Here is a 16,406-nt window from a genome sequence, read left to right as displayed (position 1 = left end):
CATTGTCCTGTTTCTAATTGGCCTTCTGGATATTCGTGCACGGTGTGGAGAGATTTCTCAGCTTTGCAGTCTTTAAGTACAAACTGGGGAAAGCTTCTGGGTGATCTTCTAGTAGTATGTTACATCAGTATTCTGTAATAGAATAAGAACAAATATTTGAAAACTTGGGGTTAACAAGGTCAGGTTGTGTTGATACTGAGAAGTACCTCCAACTGAAACAGTTTTAAAATGTTTAACGCAAGACTGAATATATTGAAACAGAACCTGAGGCTGAAACAGCGACTGACACAAAGTCTTCCTGTTAGTTCTTGATGAGACGTTGTGAAGCTTCCTTTGTTGTTCTTCGACTCTGAAATGATTTCACTGCAACATCGCTGCAGATTTTAGAGGACGATAAACTGTGAGCATAAACGGCTGCACGTGGTCTGCAACAACATTTAAAGGGCTGTGGCATTCAGACCGTTACCGATCGGTGTTAACATAGCGTTCACCACGAGGCTTGATTTCAGCGTGGATGGAGATGCCAGCCGTGTGGTTTTCTGCTGCTGTTGTCCGTCTACCTCAAGCTTTCACATGCAGAGTCCTAACGGATCGTTTATTCTCAGCACAGTTGTCATGAGCAGTTATCCGAGGTACGCTAACCTTTCTGTCAGCTCCGAGCCGTCTGACCATCCCCCTCTGACCTTTCCCATCCAAAAGGTGTTGCTGTCCACAGAGTAGCCACTCACTCGACTATTTTCTCATTTCCCAGATAAACTCTAGAGCAGTGGTTCTTAACCTTGTTGGAGGTACCGAACCCCACCAGTTTCATATGCGCATTCACTGAACCCCTCTTTAGTGAAAAATAAAATATGATTTTTTTCAAATTCAAGACATAGATATGTTTTTTATTGGTGCACAAAATGAGCCGTGCATGTCACGGTGGAGGCTCTGCCGAACCCCTGAGACCGACTCACCGAACCCCTAGGGTTCGATCGAACCCAGGTTAAGAACCACTGCTCTAGAGACTGTTGTGGTGGAAATTCCAGAAACACTCCAACACAGTTACCAACAAAGATGCCACCTAAAATCATTTTATCCAGGTTTGGATGGTTTCTGGATTTCTGTTGGAGAATTCCTAACTGGGATGCAGGAATCACTTGAGCTGTGATCGTCCCAGACATCACAGCAACGCATTGTTGACCTATGTGTGTTGTACAGGTGATGGCAGACGTGTGTTTGCTCCCTGGGAAGAGCTCGTTTCTATAACTCAGTGCTTTTTATCTACGTTCTACCTCCCACCACCCAAACAGAGAGGGCTTCGGTAGCATTAATGTAGCTTTCTAATCGGCTAACATCGCTTACCTCGGTTTCACCGACTCGAGTGAGCATCAGCAGATGCACTCGTCATGATTGCTCCTTCCAAAGTTGCTGCTGTCCTATACTGTCCTACTGCTCCACTCAGCAAGACCTTCATCTGGACATGGCCTTAGCTGTTAGCTTAATAGCTAATCAAAACCAACAACTGCTGTGTCACATGGCATCATGTGCATTTATTTTTTAAATGCACAGTTTTGGCAGCCAGGCTTCGTATTACTTAAAGCTTTGTTAGTGGACTCTCAGAGCTCGGAGACTTTGGGGCTGTTTGTTCACACCGAATGGGGACAGTTGAGGTGACTAGGATGTCTCCGACTCTGGCAGATTCAGGAAATGCTGGGAGGATTGCGTCTCTTGGGAATACATCAGTGTCCCCTTGGAAAACTTAGTCTGCCCTAAGGTTGCTCGTGCGACTCTGACACAGATAAGCATGAAAATGGAACAAGCACATAGAAAGTGTATAGTTTGTGGAAATGATGTGAAAAGAGACGGAGTGTTATTATGTCTTTGTTGTGCACAACGCATTCGGCGCGAATGGAGACCTTTAGAGTTCTCCGCGAGCATTTATCTGCTGTGTGAATTTCTAAAGCTAGCCTCTTCCCTGACTCAGGGCTGGAAAGTGGTTTTCCAAGTCTCTGAAAGAAAGATGGGCTCGTGTTGAGAGAATTAAGCTGAAGTGATTCAGCAGCAGGCGTGTGACTGTGCTAGAAACGCCAGCACGTTGGGGTTAAAGGTGGATGTCTCCTGCATGTTTTAGAGCAATTTTCCGAGTTGGTGCTCGTTTTATTAAAGTGTAAAACAGCAGATAACATTTTGGTGATTATCCAAAATTGTGAGTTCAGTGCATCATTAAAACCCATCAATCTTCAGGGGTGATCTCATTTCACCTTCCACCCCACTCTGCTGTTTCCTCCTCCCTTCTTTTCTCCTCTCATCTCTCCTCTAATTGTTGCCTGTCAGCCAGCAGCGGCCTAATTATAGACAAAAACACATTTTTCTCCAATTTCACCTGAATGACTTTTGCTTTCTCCTGATAACTGTCATGGATGGATGATGATTGTTTCACAATGCAGGAAATGAATTTTGTTGTTTGTGTTTTGTGTGAGAGATACAATTTAGTTTGGTTGAGAAATCTATATTGTTTAACTGATGCCGAGAAGGCCGCCCTCGGTTTGCAGCGGCGTTTGGAAGCGATTCAGCTCGGCTCGCTTCCTGCACATTATTAATCAGGATTTTCATTTTCTGTCTGCGAGCTAATTACCCTGGTTCGGCGATGATGTGCTTTTTTTGTTGTTGTGGTTTTTTTGCTGCATGTTGGTGACTCACAGCTGCTGCCCATATCTCTGTTTCAGACAGTAAAATAACATTTCTACCATTGTTCCTGCTGAAAAGTGGCTTCATTTAGAGGTCAGGACAAACAAGATGTGATGGAAACCTTTGTACAGAATGGTATCAACAAATTTATCACAGGTATGGAAGACTATTCAGTAATGACCAGGAGGTAAAACGTCTTGAAAATCAAAATATCACACACACTATATGGACAAAAGCAGTGTGCCACCTACACGTCACGCCTGCAGGAGCTGCTCGGCCGTGGAAACCCACGCCGTGAAGCTCCCGGTGCTCAGATTTTGTGCTGATGTTTATGCCAGAGGAGGTTTGGAGCTCTGCGGTTATTGAATCAGCAGAGTGTTGGTGACATTAAGCACACGATGAAATTCAGCGAGCTCTTCAGAACTACTGATGACCTATTCTTTCAAAAATGTTTGCAGAGACCGACTGCATGAATTCAGAAGCTGTAACTGTTTCTAGTTTGGCCCCTGTGCTGTTTCTGTGTGGATGTACAGTATGTGGTTCAGAGTCAGCTTTACTGACCGTGCATGTGGGAATGGGTGGCAGTTTTTCTTTGGTCTCAGTGTACTTAAAAGAATAGAGAGACAATATCAACAGCAGCGTTGTGTTTGTTTCCCTTACCAACCACTCCAGGCAGATTGCCATCCATCTGATCGATGGGGCTCCTTTGACCGGATACGCCATTAGCCGTTTCCTGGTCCAAACTCTGCCTCAGGTCCCAAAGCCAAACGAACACTGCAGCATCACTGATAGTTACAAACTGATAAAATAATTTATTCTTTCATCTTTAATAAAATGATCAGTGTTGCTGCTTTACCAGGTGTAGCAATTAAGTTTAACATCCAGTTAGAAGTTAGCAGGAAGTTAGCTCGCTAGCTTCCACGTAAGCATGATATAGCATGTTCTGACTGAGGGATTTCTGAAAAATTCAAACGTACAGCTCTGCTATCACTTCCAACATAAATGAAGACAGAAACTAAACAGTAGTGACGTTTGTAGGGTTACTGAAGTTGGGCTAGCTGGTATATAATGATGTGCTACGTGATCGCTAGCAAACCAGCTACGTTAGCATAACATTAGCACAGTGACGCTAGAGGATGAATGCTAACTTTTTCCACTCGATAAAAGTTAACGTGAAGGTTTCTGATGGTTAGAGACAAATGTAATCGCATGGCAGGATGCTGTAAACGGACCAAACTTCAGTCAGGAGAACAACTGAGATAATCCATCCACAATACCAGGTTAGTCATTCATATACTGCTGCAGGGCTGTAGCTACATCGTAAGGGTTTAAACACTGATCTTTAAAATGAACAGTGGTGATAAAAACAGGTCGACAGTGATCACTGACTGTTTTTAGGGGCTTGTTCAGATTAAATAGAACAAAATACAAAACATGTTAAAAACACAACAGCCAGTTTGTTCATATGTCACCACTTAAAGACTGGATAGTGCAGCACCTTCACCTCACCTAAAGCACCTTGACACATTGAATTTTCTGCGAGTGCAAAAATAAATTTGTAAACATTTTTAATCACCTGCTGCAGTATTTTATTTGTTTATTCAATTATTAATAATATAAGTATAATCTTGTTCATTACCCCAAGTGCACACACACACACACACCACCGTGGGCTGTGGTGCCATTTGAATTGAGGCTCAATGGAGAAAAAGGCTGTTAATTAAGCTAAAGGTCAGAGGGAGCAGCAGGATGGAGATGTTTGATGGACAAGACAACATGCCTGCTAACAAGCTGTGACACACAAACACGAGTCCCACAGGGCGCGTGTGCAGCATAAAGTCCGTGTGTGCGATTGGAGGGATGGATTTCTGCCGCAGCTCCGGTCCGCCCGTTTGGCTGAAAGGTCTCATCACAGGGAAAATATTCCCCTCACATCAGCAGCTCAGATCACCTGCTCAGGAGATTAAAGGAAAAGCAGGTTTCTCTTTGATGGTTTTGACATTTCTGAGTGCGCCTTGAGTGGATATTGTTCAGGCTCTGAGTGAATAAAACTTCATCTGTGTCACTGCTGTCATTGCACTCGCAGAGATAAGAGATCATAAAGTGATACAATAGTGAAATGAAAGCAGAGCGGCTGCAGTCAAAGTGAGCGTGCGGGTTTGGAAAAGTACCAAATAAAGGTGACGGGCCGTCACGGTGTCAGGTTTGAGTGTAGGTCAGTTCATAGCAGTTGATGAAATTAAAACCTCTTCAGAAAAGACATGATAGACTTTCTACATAATCGCTGTTTATATAATTCCATCTGAAATCTCTGTGAAGTAGGAGAACACATCCATATCCAGATAAACGTCTCTGCTCATCCTGCTCGCGCTCATTGAAGATTGGACATCATCAGCTGGGTCTCCCGTCTTTTCTTCAGTGCCACCGTCTCTAAACTGAACATTATTGTTTCTGTTCCGTGTCCTGTGTACTGTTTGTAGTATATTTGTCTTTTTGGCTGCTGTTACAACCAAATTTCCCCTTGTGGGACAATTAAAGGATTATTCTATTCTATTCTATTAAAGCAACCACAACGGGATTCATTGTCATGAAACCAAGAAAACACAAGAACAAAAAATGTAACCGTTTCCTGTCTTGTTTATCCACAGACACATTGTGCACTAATCTTAACATGTTGTACAGAGTTAAGTATTTATTAAAACCTCTGTAGCTTTGCTTTGTTTCACTTCAGCAGCATCGATGTGATGTCTGTGTTATTTTCTATAAAATGCAACAAAATATGGCAGGAAAAATTTGCCCTCAGTCGCTTTAACGCAGTGACATCTGCTGTGATGCGTGTTACGAAGTCTCACAGGTGTTAGCTTTATTTTGATCCCAAGATAATTTTTCATTTCAGAGAAATATTTAATTCATTTTGGACATTTCATTTTTACAGAGCCCTGCAGGGGACATGGGAGAAAAAAAATTAAGACAGACTTTTGTGAGATCTCGCAAAACTTTTGCGAGATCTCACAAAAGTTGAATTCCAACAATGGCGGCAGCTACTTAGTTGTAATATTACTCTTTCTGGGTCACAAAATACACTTTTAAGATATTTTGAGGCGTGAATGTAGTTGTGTAAACGTCAGATATCTGCTCGGTTTACAAGATATCACATATTTGCAAAACTGCGGAGATCTGACACCCACTAGCTCGAAGCTAACGGGAGGTCGAGACCTACTACAGCCAGGAGGAACACCGCTTTCCCGGCACATCGTGCCTCGACCTCCCGGTCGGCTTCGAGCTGGCGGCCCTCGAAGAATGCGGCTAAAACTTTTGTGAGATCTCGCAAAAGTCCGTCTTAATGTTTTTTCTCCCATGTCCCCTGCAGGGCTCCGTACATTTTCAAGCAGGAACCTCAGAAACACTCGTGGAGCTCAACAGGTTAAAACAATCCAGAGTTTAGTGAGTAGAACTGAAAACTCTCGTTCATCGTTCAGGAGGTGACTCGTGTGTCTGCTTTCAGCCGTGGCTGAAAGATTCTGCTGCTGTTCACAGAGAAAGAACCTCATTCAGGAACCCAAATTAAAAGCGTGCGCACTCCGCCGTCCTTCACAGCGAGCTCGCCTTGTTTGTTTATTCTGAAATGCCGTTTCTGACCTTCCCTCGCTCGTGTGAGCGATGTGGCCTGATCCAGATTTAATCAGAGCGCCGCAGAGACACAAGCAGTAAATCTGAACTCTTATCTGTTACAGCAGGAGGAAGACCTCATTCCCATGATTTGAATTCCCTGCTTCACACTTTCCACACTGGAAACGCTGCGTTCCTGTGCTGAGCGTCAAACACAAGACAATTCGACCTGCATCATGTCCGTTATTTACTTTACGGCTCTTTGAAACGAGGAGAAGAGTTTTATCTGGAGCAGGTACAAACTGATATTAATCTTTAATAGGGCTGACAAAATTGAGACCAAACAAAATGCCATCCGCCGTCTTTGGTCACATGACTGCATCATATGACTGAAACGTGTCATCGCTTTTGAAAGCCTCCGTTTGTTCACACTGCGACGTGAAAAATGGCGTTTTCAATCAGTCTCTGTGTGCACAGACACGGAGAGAAAAGAAGGCAAGGACGCACTTCTATAGAAATATACAGAAGCTTATATCTTGTTAGATGTTTGTGTTCATGGCTATACTATAGAGCAGCTTTGTTCCCACAAATATCTTCTTCTTGTCCTTAGCGGGCGACCAGCGGCGGTGGTCTGCCGCGCAACCAATACGCTGCTGTAGGTGCCGCAGGTTCTCTTGCTTGACCAACGATTATCTTCCACGCTTTTCGATCTAAGGCGATGGTTCTTCGTGCTCGAGGTCAAGTCGAAGGGCCTTCAAATCATCCTGGATTTGTTTCATCCATGTCTTCTTTGGTGCATTTCAATGCACCCTCCAATCGGTGGGGCGGGTCAACCAGAGTAGGCCATGGCGGTAGCGGCTCGGGTCCATTCGACAAATGTGGCCAAACCAAAGGAGTCGGCGGCGCTGGATTAGGTCGCCGATTGTCGGTTGGCTGCCGCAGCTGGTGAGGATGGTGTCATTTGAATGACGGTCGCGAAGGGAAACGCCGAGAACGCATCTAAGGCAACGCATTTGGAAAACTTCGAGCTTGCTCAGGTCGTGTTTGAGCGTTGTCCACGTCTCTGCGCCGTAAAGTAGAATGGGCAGGATCAGGGTTCGGTAAAGGCGGATCTTTGTCGCCAATGAGATGTTGTTGTTCTTCCAGACGCACCAGCGCAGGGAAGCGAACGCTGCCGCCGCCTTCCCAATTCTGGAGCGTATCTCCACTGATGATGCCGCTTTCTTCTCCTCGACGAGGGACCCCAGATATTGAGATATTGAAATTCCACAAATATCAATAAACAGTGCTGCTGTTGTCGAGTTTCTAGTTGTGTAACTCTTGTTGGAGGATAGATTTGTTGTTGCTGAAAGCAGCGATGCTGAGTCACGTGTGATGTGCATCCTCATCTTTTGCAAATATGCAGCATTTCAGGCGTAGATCATGCAGCTCACGTCACGTGCGACTTGTTAAGTCTTCCACACGGCAGCTGCATGCTTAACAAAGCGCTCCAGGAGGAGGAGGAGTAATGAAAGAGGCTAACCTCGGTGTCAGCTTCCCGTCTGTACGGCTGTCAGGAGAGCTGTTGTTGCTGTTTGTGCATGTAATGAAACAAGCGCGCCTCCGCATCTATTACTCTCAGCACAAATGTTTCCACGGGAGGCGATCCTGCCGAGGATGCTCACCTTAACGGCCTCGTTTTATCTGCACCTCACTCCTGATATCTCGTCTTTATTTTTGCTGATCTGCCTGCAGGCTGCAGTTTCTATTTCCTGTTTAATTTGCTTTTGTTTTTATTTAAAATAGTTTAAAATAGAGCTCACAGTGATTCCTGTCGTGTTGGCTTTTTGAAAAGCATTTTTCACTTCACTTACACTCACGTTACACTTTTTATTGGCTGGATATTAGTCGATAACTTCATCTTGGTTCGTTATAATCCGTTTTATCACACCAGAGATTATGAGTGTTTCATCTGCTTATCACAGTCGGTGGTTTGATCCCAGCGTCCACGTTGAAGTGAATCACCAAATCCCCAAAATATGCAAGAAAATGCACGATGGTTAGCGAGTGGTCACGTAAAACAGAGCTGTGTAGAAACATACAAATCGTCAGCTTCCAAAGGACGATGAGACCCACTTTGTGGTTTCCTGCTTTTAAAATGTAGCCACGTGAGACGCGGCTCACTGCTCACGCCATTAATTACATGCTTCTATGACACGTCTGCAGTCGCAGCTCTGCAACCACGTCAGCAAAGAGAGGCAGAGATTCAACATCCACTTACCTCGCTATTACCATTAAAGTCGAAGCCTGTCTGTCATCGTACGTCTCAAAGCGTTTAACAGGAAGGACAAAAACAGGACGACACACCGTCTCGCCGTCTGTTCTGACGGCTGGCGTTCTCGCTTATGTGGTTAGGTCTTTATTAGTTTCTTCTAATTTCCCTATTCAGTGCATGTCGTGTTTAATTCATCTACTGCTGTGATGCATCGGATGGAGCGCGCTCCACCTGACCTGACGGCTCCAGCCTCAATCAGCTGCTCAATCGGCAGCTTATTGGAAACGATCAATACTGCTGGAGCCACTGCCCCTGCTTTAACCTGCAGGACGCTGAAAATGACCTTCATTATCCACACACACACAGTTTAAACACAGCCCTGGTACAAACACCTCCCTGAATAAATGCGTGAGCAAAGACGGCTGCAGACCCTCCTTATATAAACGTACACAGTCACAGGCTGTGTCCCAATTCAGGGTCTGCAGCCTTAAAGGCCGCATTTTAAGGCCAATTACGTCACAGCGACGCGACGAAGGCTGTCCCAATTCGAAGGCTGCTCAAAATGCGGCCCTCAAATGCGTCCTTCATTTCCCTGATTTTAAGGATGTGGCGGTGTAGACTTCGTGGCCAACATATCCCAGAATGCATAGCGCGGCGGTGGGTGCTGATCATTTTGGCGGAAAAAAACGGCGGATGAGGGGCGCCGAAGAGTAAACTTAAAGTAAGTACTGAATATTATGTCACTTATTTATGTACAAATGTTTAATAACGAAGAACATTAAAACGTTACTGTTGGCCACATGTCGGCAAAGTCATGTGACATTAGTGACGTTTGTACTAACTTGGTTTTAAAGCCTTTACTTTAAAATATACGCCGTTCAATAGCTGAGCTTAATCAGAGAATGATCAAAGCTCATGTAGAAACAAACAAACAAATGAACAAAAGATTTTCTCCTTCATTTCTGTCAAACAAAGCTGTATGAAACGTTTCCAGCTGTTAGTATCATGGTTGCTAGGCAACCTGGGCAGCGCAACGGAGGCTAGACCGTCCCATTTCACAAGCCTCGCACTTCCGGCCTACGCAGCCCTTGTGGACCGTTAAGGCTGCGTACTTTAAGGCTGCAGACCCTAAATTGGGATACAGCCACTGTTTAACGTGCCATCTTCTGAACAGCAAGGCATTCTGGGTAAACTGAATTCCACCCGTGGTATCTGAGGTGGTCACCTCTAACTACGCTTATCCTAGTTCAGTGTCTGGTCCCTGCTTTCTGAGTGTGGGTCTCATTGTTATCCTGGTTTTCGTATTTATTCTGACTTGAATATCATTTTTTATAGTTTAGTTTTCATTTGCTCTTCTTTACTGCTCTAACAATAACGCTCTGTTCTGATTTTCATTCTTCTTCTGCATTCGTAGTTCTCCTTGGCTATCAATACCATCCCTCCTACATGTACTCAGTCTCCTTCCCTCTGTGTTTTCCTTCAGTGTTCATGTGTTGGTTTCCTGAGTTTTACTTCCTCTCTGTGTGTTTGCCTGATTGTGTTCAGCTGTGTCTAGCTTCCCTCCTGTTTCTCCTCCCCCTGATTAAGTTTCTGTGTGTATAAATAGTCCTGTCTTTCTGTCTGGGCTCTGCTTTATGCTTGCTGTGGGGATACATTCTGTAATGTTATTAAAGAAAGAGCCTTTTTCATCACACCCACATTTTGAGGATATGAAGTAAAACAAATAATTTTGGATTCAGCTCAATAAGCGCCGTACTCCATCACCTGCACTTCGGTCTCCTTTGGTCTCGAATCAACAAAATCATAGTTGCTGAAACGACTGTGAAGGTTTTGTCCATCAGAAGGTGAAAAACTGGAGCTCAGTTTAAATGTGTGGCTGTCAGTGGGGATTATTGATGATGTGACTGCTGTTAGAAGCAGGAGCTGTGACCTGTACAGGGTTATACTCTCTGCACACATTCAGACAAAACTGATCACACAAGCTTCACATAAAGACTCACAACATAAAGCAAAAGCAACATAAAGCAAAAGCAACATAAAGCAAAAGCAGCCCAAAGGTTTCTCGAGGCAAAGACATGAGAGATTCTTCACTACACAGCTGATCTCAACCCAACACAGCAGCTTTTTAGTTATTAAATACAAAACTGGAGGCAGAGAGACTCACAATGTAAACTCTGTGTTAATACACCTGAATCACACTTTTTATTCATCTCTGGCTCTCTTCCACAGAATAGAATAGAATAGAATAGAATAGAATGCCTTTATTGTCACTATACAATGAGATACAGAGCATCTCCTACACAGTTCAGCAGCACTATATTATATATTGACAGTATTAACAGAGAAAAAATATATAAAATGTACAAATATACAAGCCAATTTTAAAGAGTAATATGTAAGAAATACCGTTATGTATATACAATCAGGTTACTGCAATCACAGTTACACTGAATTTGGTGTTGCACATGTCTTTATCCTGTCTTCCTTCTCTCACCCCAACCAATCACAGCAGATGGCCCCGCCCCTCCCTGAGCCTGGTTCTGCTGGAGGTTTCTTCCTGTTAAAAGGGAGTTTTTCCTTCCCGCTGTCGCCAAAGTGTTTGCTCATAGGGGGTTATATTATTGTAGGGTTTACCTTACAATATAAAGCACCTTGAGGTGACTGTTGTTGTGATTTGGCGCTGCATAAATAAACTTGAATTGAAAGTTGATTCAGAAACAAACAAACAGCACCTGAAGCTGCAGCACAGACGTTAGCAGAGCAAAGCAGGAAGAAGCATTTGGTGATGTCTACACTTCAGGCAGTCGCTGGTATTAGTAATAAATATCATCGATTTTGACGTCTAAAAATGGAGGGTTGTGAATAATAAACAGTTTATGCAGATTTTTGTAAAACTCCTTGAATTAAGACTAAAAGTCTGCACCTCAGATGTTAGATATGCAGGGCTCTGTGGAGGCAAAGCTACCAAAATAATCTTTGTCCTGAACATCACAGAGTCACTGTAGTGACTCAGAGGACACACAAAGACAGGAACACGAGAAATAACGTGTAAAACACACAAAAAAACTTGATGTTCACGAAAACAAAAGCCCCTGAAATGCAACAGTGTTACCAGCGTTACCAAGGTGACGGGGATCAACATAAGGTCACGAGGACACAGTCTAACTTACAGCATCCCAACACAGTCGCAGAGCGAGCGTTCATCACGAGTCCGCTGAGGCAGTCGGCTTCAGCGCTGCCACTGACAGCCTGGCGCGCCATTGGTCGGTTGAGCAGCCAATCACACAGTCGACTGGACCGGAGTAACTGTTCCTCAATCTGTCTGATGGGCCGCCAGCCACAACACTGACCCGGTTACATCACCACACACACACACATTACACAACACAATGAAATGTAAGCTATTGTAGTGAAAAGCAGATGATATTGCGGTCATGCACAGTTTGGTGGCTGCAGGCAGTAACACTTGTTCCATGGAGAGGAGGAGGAGGAGGCAATGAGAGGGACTGAGGGCAGAAAGAAAGCGATGAAGAGTACGACAGGGAGGAGAAGCAGCACACAGATACCAAGAACAACTAACTGTGGTGTACGGAGACGTTTCTCACACCAGCTTACAGCCTTCGCTCCTTTTCTGATGCCCAGGAAAGCTGCGTTTCATCTCCCAGCGTGGACGCATTTGAACGGAGCCAAGCAACAAGAGAAGATAAAACACCCAGCATGCACCGAGCACAAAACTCACCTGTTTCTGAACAATAAAGCAAGAGCAAGCTGCAGGAGAACGCCTCACACGCCGTTTTTCATGCCACTTAAAGCAGAGTGTGATTACATCAGCTGTCTGTTTTTGCAGCAAGGAAGAAGAACTGCACAAAACTCATTTGTCACCATTAATAATGTCTCATTGTTGGGGGTATTTCATGCATTCCCTGCATTAATTATAACAATAATCAAAAAAATAATTATTGCATTTGTGTGAGACGCATTTCTTCCTCAGCTGCCAGGTAAACCTTACAGCTCAGCCTCTCTCGTTTACGTTTTCCTCTCTGTGCTTATGGCTGTTACAGCTCAGGAGGCATTTTCTGTGCAGCTTTAAAGGAAGTGTGCAGCTCCCGTTAGTCTACGAAGGTCACAATCTTCATATGGCAGCCAAACAAAATGACCACGAGACTTTGTGGCGAACGTTTTTCCTCTAAAACAGACTCCAGTGACTCAGACTTTCTCTAAACGCAGCTTCTATCAGGAATATTTTCCGAGTATTTGTAGAGTTTGAACCTAAAATTCTCCACCGATGATCACCTTTTGTCTGAAATCCGATTGAAAGCTTTATTAATCGTTCACAAAGACAGCCGTGCATCATCGATTGGCCCCGCAGGCGGCGGCCAATGTCATCAGTCACACTGAAGTGAGAGGGTGAGGCTCCGATTAGCTGATTTCTGATATTTAATGAGGACGCCTCCTCCTGCAGCGATCATCTCACCCACTGTGTATCTGGGTCAAGATCATTGCTCCTCAATTATAGATGAAGTTAGCCTTGTTAATGCTGCAAATAGATTGCTTTCTGGACGCGGAGGAGGGCGACTCGCAGTCTGTGCTGCTACATGCTACATGTAGCTGCTAGCTGTCTGCTAAACTACTCTGCAATGCAAAATATGGGCTTCAAAACAGGAAGTTCACAAACCAGTGGGTCCTCCTGCCATGTCGATGTTTTGCATCTAATCTAAGAAAAGAAACATTCGTTAGAGAAAAGCAGGAGACAACAAACGTGTTAAATGAGCTGCAGGAACAGATTAAAGCCTGTAAAGGTTCCTCAAATCTTTCTGTTTTTTGGAAGCACAAAGACAAGCTTGAAGCTGCCTGGTGTGGAAATGCATGTCAGTCCTGAAGGCAGTCGTGACACCCATCTCGCTTCACTGCGAGGAATAATAATCTGCTATTTGTGTGATTTATTTTTCTGCCTCAACATGAATTTTTACCGTCTCACCTTTTATTCCTTCCTCCAGAATTTGTTTTTCTACTCAGTGGAAAAACACAAAGCTTTCTAGTGCAGGTCTGAAATATTTTGGGGGGCTTTAGCCTTGATTAGGACGGTACAGTGTGAAAGTGGGGAGGATGGATGGGAGACGGCAGAGGGAAAGACGCTCAGCCAACAGCCAGAGCAGCTGGTGAGCTCCACTGGCTTTCCAGGGGTTCAGTTTCTTACATAAGACAGGAGGACTCAAGGATTGATCACCGATAGACGTCTTGGTAGACGACCACCTGAGCCACAGCACAGCTTCTGGTGGTTTGGTTCCAGGACCAGAGGACCTCATATCTGTCCATGAAAGGTTACATACAGTCTTCTTAATCCACCTGATCTCAGCTTCCTCCTCAAATGGCACACCTTCACCTGTGTGACTCATAACGCTGCCGATTGATTGACAGCGAGCTGCAGACAGCTGCAAGGCTTTCAGCTGACTGGCTCTGCAACCACGTGAGCTAGCGCAATAATTTTTTTTGCATATGAAACCGGAGGAGTTGTACTTACATCTTATGCCATCAGCTTGTCCTCGGTCACAGTTTCCTTCCACATGTAGCTTTGCAAAAACTGCATAAAAAGCACTTGCAGCAACAAAAACATAATAATCCAGAAACACGCTTTGCCGATCCGATCAGCTGTTTGTAACACTTCCTACGTCCATCAGCGCGAACTATTGCATGTCCGCCATGACCTGCCTAAAACTGGAAGTGACGTCATTTTCGCGGAAATGTAGTTTTTTACCATCAGGGCCTCATGAGCCTATACTGGTGTTTTTAAAAGTTATGTTTGACTTTATGACTTTCTGTGTGGTTTCTGGGATGCTTAGGACTCATATTGCACTGCTGGAAATAGTTTATTTTGATGCATATGCTGCTTTTTTGCAAATTTGCATTATAATATTTATTTTTGTTTTTCCTGCAGTGTATAAAAATTGGTGTATTTCAAAAATAAAACTATGAAGACACTCAAAATAAATTTCCTGTGGTGGGAAACTATTTTGTGCAACTTTTTTGTATTTACAGTTTTGAGGGATAAGCCTCTTAAATTTCTCTAACTAGAAATATATGTTAAAAAAACAAAAAGGATTTTCAATTTTTTTGTAGTTTATTGCACTTTTTTGCAATTTATGTAATTACTATGCACTTAATGCAGACATATTATTAAAATCTGGGCTATAATGGTTGTATTGATGTATAGTAACTTGAAATGCTCCCAAAAATGGCTCCACAGCATGTAAAAATATAATATAAGCTCTGGCGGACTTGGTTCTATGGTAGGTCTTAAAGGGTTAAAGGATGACTGACAGCTCTGAGAATAGAAGCTGGTGATTGGCTAATGCTAGCTTCCTGCTATCTACCTGCCTCAGGGCTTTAGTGTGTGTGTGTGTGTGTGTGTAGTACTACTATCAGCATTTTCATCCAGGTTCACTCTTCTTGAAAGCAGTGCTTCTCAACCATCGCTCTCATTTGCCCTCCGCCCATCTCTGGCCCCACTGCCCCGTTAGCCTGCTTAGCCATTCAGTGGACCGACTCACCGTCCGAGGATTCCTAGTGCATCACTCATGAAGGAACTAATGAATGGTTTCAGGCTTCCCAGCAGGATTGTGTGGTCCTGTAATCCTTTAAACGTCTAAATGAGTTTCTGTCCCCTGTGTCAGTTAAATGGCATTTCTAAAAGGAGGGAGGATTCCTCGAGTTCTTCGGATGAGTTAAAGCTCTTTATTATACCTTTATGAGTGTCATGTGGTGATCTTTTGTGGAAATTGTGAAAGACTGTAACAACACTATATCAACACTGCAGATAGAGTAAATGTGGCAGAAGATCAAAACGATGAGCTGAAAGAGGATAAAGAGCTCGTCAAAGCTTCAGCTTTCAAACTCATGGATCAGAGTTAAGACGAGTGGATCGTTGTACAAGAGTGGAAGAGACACTCCCCACCAAGCACATCACCCCAGGGGGAAATCCAGTGTCACTTAATTTAAACGAGAAATCGCAGGTGAATATATTCTCATAAAGTCGTCTCATAAATAAGCCGTCTAAAGCTTTACAGTTTTGGATGTTTAGCATAAATGTTTCTCACCTATGCTCACTGGACACTTAACTAATGACACCTGGTTGAACCTCTTGTGCCTTCAGCTTTAATTCTTTATGGCACAGAGTCAACACGGTGCTGGGAACGTTCCTCAGAGGTTTTATTGACATTGATAACATCACATCCTGCACGTGCATGATGCAGCCCAGCGTGGTCTTCTGCTGCCTCGGCGTGGTCTTCTGCTGCCTCGGCGTGGTCTTCTGCTGCCTCGGCGTCTGATGTGCTGTGGTAAACCAGTGGTTTAGTTACTGTTGCCTTTCCGTCAGTTTGAAGCAGTCTGGCTGTTCTGCTCTGACATCAACGTCGAGGTGTTTCTGACCTGTCGCTCGGTGGTTTGTGTTGGTGAATCCCAGGAGATCAGCAGTACCTGAAATGCTGATCTACCAGCATCATCTCACCTGAATGGTTTGTGTGGTGAAACACGTTCAAAGTCACTGAAATCACATTTCTCCCTCATTCATGTCTATATACAGCCCGTTCTCACTCCCGAGGCGTAACATGCCGACGTTTTGTCACGTCCCGCGGCGTTCCTGAGGAACGCAAAAGGAGACCTTCGGCGTTCTTATGGTACGCGGCGGGTTATGGGCGAAATCCAGTGCAATGACGCTCCCGCGGTAATAGACGTTCCAGCCCTGTATTCCAGCCCTAAACCTAACCTTATCCCTAGCCCTAACCATAACCTTTTTCCTGATCGTAACCAGGACTTTAATGATGTTAAATAGCGTGTTTCTAAGCGATTTGAAGAAAAAGAGCGAACATGTGTAGAT

The 16,406-nt window shown here is 44.1% G+C and overlaps 1 protein-coding gene across 2 annotated transcripts in view; it reads left to right on the top strand.

Moving 5' to 3' along the window:
• Positions 1-16,406, top strand: part of grid1b (glutamate receptor, ionotropic, delta 1b) — a 668,767-nt gene that overhangs the window by 270,632 nt on the left and 381,729 nt on the right. The window lies entirely within an intron of this gene.

The sequence above is a fragment of the Neolamprologus multifasciatus genome, chromosome 8 (assembly GCF_963576455.1).
Source record: "Neolamprologus multifasciatus chromosome 8, fNeoMul1.2, whole genome shotgun sequence".
NCBI classification, from domain to species: Eukaryota; Metazoa; Chordata; class Actinopteri; order Cichliformes; family Cichlidae; genus Neolamprologus; species Neolamprologus multifasciatus.
This window is presented reverse-complemented; position numbering and strand designations above follow the sequence as displayed.